This window comes from Quercus robur, chromosome 5 (genome assembly GCF_932294415.1).
Source record: "Quercus robur chromosome 5, dhQueRobu3.1, whole genome shotgun sequence".
Taxonomy (NCBI): domain Eukaryota; kingdom Viridiplantae; phylum Streptophyta; class Magnoliopsida; order Fagales; family Fagaceae; genus Quercus; species Quercus robur.
Window position 1 is genome coordinate 47,382,880 of NC_065538.1, and position 6,340 is coordinate 47,389,219.

Genomic DNA, 6,340 nt, shown 5'->3' on the forward strand with positions numbered 1-6,340 from the left:
CTAATGGCATCACATTAGTGTTGCATCCAAAATGTTGACCATTTTTTTTTAGCCCGGGTTAACGGGTTGCCCTTAAAACATTTGTTAATGAATCATTTTAAGAAAGTTTTGAAACTACTTTTATGTAAAATATAAAAAAATTGTAAAATAAAAATCAGTTATTTTTTCTCTATAAGAAATTTATTAAAAAAAAGCTCATAAATCAGTACATGCTCTTAGAGTATTAGTTAATTTTTCCCTTATTTTTTATGCGTCCGGCGGATATATAGTGCTCTTAGGCCTGTGCAAATTGATTTGTTTTTTTCCTTTCTGAATCTATCCACTTGTATTTTTTTTATAACAATGGTATCCGTATATCTTTTATATATATATATATATATATATAACACCGTCTAGACTGGGTCTCTACAAGCAAGCCTAGCTATTTTGAAACCTAGACATTAAAAATGCGTAGGTTGAGATTTTGCATTTGCCTTACACTCATATTGCTTTTGTTTTTGAGGTCCGAAACTCGCCCCCTTAATCCTAACATAGAGGGAAGCAATCAATTCAGATCATTGCTAGCATTGGTCCAAGATGCTAAGGAAATGCTGAACTATGATTCGCAAAGTGAAGATACAACCCCACATCGGGACCCCGCACGAGAGATTCCAGGAGGTCCTGATGCAAAGCATCATTATAAACATCAAAAGTAATGAACTTCAATGGGAGCTGGAGGTACTCATCGGTATCTCTTTCCAGAGAAGCATTAATTCTCTTATGTAGTAATAAATTTGGGTATTGACGTATACTTTTTCATGACTCTAAACTATGAGGTCAGTCCTAATGTCTTTTTTAAAAATTTAAATTTGAGCAATCAACTTTCTAATTAAGGTTAAGTTTTAATGTTCTCATCTTACCATTAAATTTTTGCTAATTTCTGTCATATTTATCACATATATGATCATTAAAAAAAAATATAGGAGTAATCATATGATGATATTATAAGAAAATAAAATTTAAGGTTAAGTATAACGAAAATTGATCAAACATTAACTGGTCTCATATGGGGGTTGATTGCTCAAATTTAAAGTTTACGAGGGACATTGAAAATGGTCTTATAAATTAGAATGAAAAAGTGTAATTTATCCTTATAAAACAATGAATAAATTTCTATGTTTCATGTGTGCATGTAATACAACCAGGAAGTTTGGCTACGAGTTCTTCATGGAGGAGAGAAGTATTCTATATATAATGACAGTGAACGTGGCTGTTTAATATTATGAATGTAGTACCAACGCGGCAACGCGTATGGTTTTATGATTAATAATTTGTTTTTATGTGAGTTTCAATTAGCTTAACTGGTCAAGTTTCTGATAGTTAAATAAGAGATTTGGGGTTCAATTCCCGTCTACATCAAAAACCAACCGGTGCCTTGGTCTGATGATACAGAACATCATTTGGAGCGGACGCCAGAAGTTGAAACTTTCTCCCAAAAAAGAATATGTTTTCCTAAATAATATATGGTTTTATGATTAATAATTTGTTTTCCTAAATAATATAAGTGTTGCAATTTTTATGCCAATTTGGGGATAATGCTATTGAAAGGAGCGTGCTAAAAGTGCATTGCTTCCACAAGTTACAACTTAAAAAATAATGAATGGGGAAAGAAGAAAATATATCGTTTTCATGATGGGTCTAAATGCACAGAAAGAGATTTTGATTAGCTCATAACAAAATGTCAAAATGTATTATATAATTGAACCGGAAAAAATCGCTAATTGGTGCTCAAGGAAGACCGAAGATAACATAAACGATGGTATAGAATAATATCCAACATTCTCAATTGAGAACACAATCCTAGCATAGACAAAAGGGTAATGAAGGGTGGTAGAACTAGAACCCTAGCATCAAGGTCAGAGAATTAATATAATTTATTTATTTTCACTAGTTTATCTATAATAACTAGTAATATGCTGTTGGTAATATACACGAATTTGTAAATATTTGAGAGACGAAAATAGATATAAAAATAAATAACATACACAAGGCAATCAAATGATACAAAAAATTGGAAGGCATTTAGATGCATTTTGTTGTTTGTCAACAACTTTTCATACATATCAGATAAGGCTGCCATCAGACCAATTGTGGTCTTATCATTTACAACATTATGTATAATCGATCTAGACATTGTTAATCAAATAACCCCTAGTTTGTCAAGAAGTACTAGTTTCCGATCATTATCATCCATGCCTTCTGGTTGCTCACCCAAAAAAGATTCATGTAACTTTTTCCCATACAGGTAACCCTCAAATTGCATCCTCTAGAATCCAAAGTTTGTGTCATAGAACTGTATCCTTTCCTGTTTCCTCAGCCAGTGCTCTCACTCAAACCCCAACCCTAAATCTGTGAGATGCAAAAATAGATAGAAAAATAATACACAGACATTGCAATTACACACTATAAAAAATTACCTGGTTCAATAATTTGCCTGCATCCATGAAGTTGCAGTGATTTACTAATTAAAGGGAAAAATACAAGATGCAGCAGTATAGCTTTTCTATTTCAAACAACACAACTAACCTTAATTTGAAACAGTGGTATTTATATCCTACACAATGAATTTTCAATGGGCTAAAAAATTAATCATGTATCGCTTTTATATCGGATGAAGTCACAATCCCAATCAAACACAAACTAGGCTCCACATAACTCAACATATATCAGTCTAGAAATTCTCCATAGGTTGTGGTTTGAGTAGTATGCATCACCACTCAAATGAACCGGCTAGCTCAAACCGGAGAAGGCAGATACTTGGTGTAGGTAAGGTATGCATTTCAAGATGATAAATCATAAATAAATCATAAATCCATGCAAGGAAAATGAACTTACAGGGTGTAAAATGACAATGGTTATTCATATTACATGGGTCACTTGCTATCCAATGGATTGTTATCCATTATCTCCCACTGTCATGTGATTACTTTCCTATGTATTATGCGTGGAGCACTGTGAATATTGTATTAACTTTAAAGTACTCAATAATTAACAAGAAAGGCAACCATATATATATATATATATATATACACATTAATAAAGTCAACTAAACTCTCTTTTGCACTTTTAAACCGGAGCACCTTCAATTGACTACTGTCCAAAATTTCCTTTTGAAGACACACACACACACATATATATATATATATATATATATATATACACACATTAATAAAGTCAACTAAACTCTCTTTTGCACTTTTAAACCGGAGCACCTTCAATTGACTACTGTCCAAAATGTCCTCTTGAACACACACACACACACACACACACACACACATATATATATATATATATATATATATATATATATATATATATACACACACACATTAATAAAGTCAACTAAACTCTCTTTTGCACTTTTAAACCGGAGCACCTTCAATTGACTACTGTCCAAAATGTCCTCTTGAAGACAAATGGTCCACAACTGAAAGTTCAAAATGTGTAAAAACATAAGAGCTTGTTTAGACCCCCAATTAAAATTACGGCTTGGTTGATTTTACACTAACTTAATAATAAGTGCGGAATAATGTAAAAGCAAGCATACAAGCAAGGGAGCTACTCTAATCCATATTTAAAGAACACAGCAGTAAAATGAAATGAATAAGAGTAGGGAAGAGAGATGCAAACACAGATAACACTGAGACGTGTTATCGAAGAGGAAACCGAAGAACTCGACGAAAAACCTCTCCGTCGCCCTCCAAGCGGTAATCGATCTACTAGACAATCAGTTGGGATACATGGGTAAGCAAGAGACCCTCCAAGCCTAATCTGCCCTCTGTACCTAAGCCCTCCAAGCTCCTACTCCAACAAGGCTTCTCGGAACCATGTCTTGTCTAGCTCTCCGGATCCCGCAACAAGATCTATGTTGCATCTGCCATCACTAGACACTCTCAAAAGGTGTGGTAAGTGTTTTAGCTATTGACCTCTCAATGGTATGGAAATGGAGAGGTAGGAGATGAGGAAATTCCACAAACAAATGTGTAGAGAATTGTTGGTAAAACAATTTCTAACTCTCAAGTGTTTTAGCTAGGGTTTTCTCTCAGAAGCTCTCCTTCACATTTGTGGGTAATATAGGTATATATAGTAAGGATATAGAAAGTGTGTATCAAACAGTACAAACTGACAGAACAAAATGTCTCGCGGGTGTCTCGCGGGAAGGCCTTACCCACGAGATACTCACGAGACACAGCTGTCTCCATCTGTATAGATTCTTCGCATTCCAGTCATGTGCAAGGCACATGCTTCACTTCGCAGGAAGCTTAGTCGCGAGACACCCGTGAGAAGTCTTCTGTCTTCACTTGCTTGAGTCTTCACACTCTCTCTCTAGCACACAACCCTTACAATCAAATCCCACAATAAATACAAGGTACACAAGATTGGAAATAATTACAATCAAATTTGGTACGGAATAAAAGCCAACAAAATACAAATTTGTAAATCACAACTTTACAATCTCCCCCTTTGGCTATTCCGTGACAAAACCCCTAATAACAGACTCTAGATTTAAATGTGAGTTTGGGAACAATGGCAAAACTCACTCACACCTAATCTAGAAATTGTGAAGCACTTGCAGTTTATACCTGTAACCTGAAACACTCGCACATAAACAAAACTTTCTTTAAGCTTATGACAAGTTGAACACAAGGTATGAACGAGAGCAAGCATAGTGCGATCATGTAAACAATAGATATCATGCAAACAAACACTTGAACAAACAAGGGCAGTCATTAAAGAATGACTCCGATGAACATATAACAAGTAAATGTTCATTCGGACATGTACAACGAAGAAATCACTTATGATTATTTGCATGTCCAATCACACAACCAATGCAAAATACACGAAGTATATGCATCTAGGAACAATCCTACCAGGGCATAAGTGTGAAGTACTCAAGACATTTTAGCAATATCTAAAAGTACAAAGAGAATGCTACACAAGTATTGAGAAAGTCACAAATAATATACTGAATTAACACTGAAATAAACTAAATCATGTGTTGAGGTTTTAAACAAAAGCAGTAAAAACAAAAACATAAACCAGTAGTTGTAGAAGCTAAATATAAACACAAGTAAACCAAACATTAGTTACTGTCTTCTTCTCCCCCTATCACTACACTCCCCCTAACAACGACACCTTCTCCCCCTTTTTGTCATGGAATAGCTAGTCTTCATGTTCCTCTAGCTTTCTTTGAATTTGGTCCAGTTGAGTCTGAAGAGATGTAAACTTGGTGTCAAAACAATTGTGTTGGGAGTACATGATGGTAGCTAGTCCGGATATCTTGGTAGTAATCTCTTGGAGAGTATCCAAGATGTTGTCTAGCCATTCATCATAAACATGTGATGTAGAACTTGAGCTTCCTTGAGTAGCAGGACCTTCTTGCTTGGGATTCTTTTTAGTGTGACTCATGCTTGTATGGAGAGTGCGGATAGAAATTGGACTTGGCCTTGGATAGGGGCGCTCATTTTCCAAGGGATAAACACCTTTGAGCTTCAAAATCTGTGTGATAAGGCGACAGAAAGGAATGCAATTCCTTGAGGCAGTTCGGTCAACTGTTTTTGCCAGAATGTGGAGGATATGAGAACACACATCAATCTCGACATCAGAGATTAAATCATGCAAGAATAGTGCTCGACCGAGATTCATGAACCTAGTGCTTGACAAAGGGTAGAGGTTGCTACACATGATTGTTGTAAGTAGTCTTAGTTCAGGAGAAAGAGATGCCACACTTATTGACTTCCCATTTGAGGAAAATTCCAGATTATTTCCTAAGGCTTCTCTAAGAATCTCTTCATCTGGATTCAGCTCATCATATACCGGCGGTATGGGGAGTATTGGCCGGTTGATGTGTAGGATTTCCTCCATGTAAATCAGTGACACTGAGAATCTTTTTCCTCTAACCCAATATTTGGTCTCCTCTCCATCAACAATGGCATTGGCATAAAATTCTCTCACCATGTTCTCATAAGCATCTTCAAGAGTTGATAGAAGAAAATTCCAATCCTTTGTGGCAAACCATATGGGAATATTGGTGTCATGTAGAGATGGCTAGTCAATAGCTATTTCAACCAATAGTGGAGCTTCCATAAAGTACTTCTCAAAGTTTTGAGATGCAACATAAGATCTGAAATAGTTCTGATCAAAAATTCCTATTGGTGATCAAGTCCTCTTTGGCTTTGGAGAGAGATTATCAACATCAATCACATGCTCATTTCCTTTGTTGTTGCCTCCTTTCACAGCTAAGCTTTTAAATGGAGACATCTGCACAAATGAACACAGAACAGAAATGAAACACAGA

At 35.5% G+C, this 6,340-nt stretch overlaps 1 long non-coding RNA gene across 1 annotated transcript; it reads left to right on the forward strand.

The window, feature by feature from the left end:
• The first annotated feature begins 420 nt into the window (after positions 1-420).
• Positions 421-1,262, forward strand: LOC126729093 (uncharacterized). The gene is made up of 2 exons (XR_007656497.1): positions 421-717; positions 1,185-1,262. It is a non-coding gene; the product is annotated as an uncharacterized LOC126729093 (long non-coding RNA).
• Positions 1,263-6,340: the final 5,078 nt, after the last annotated feature.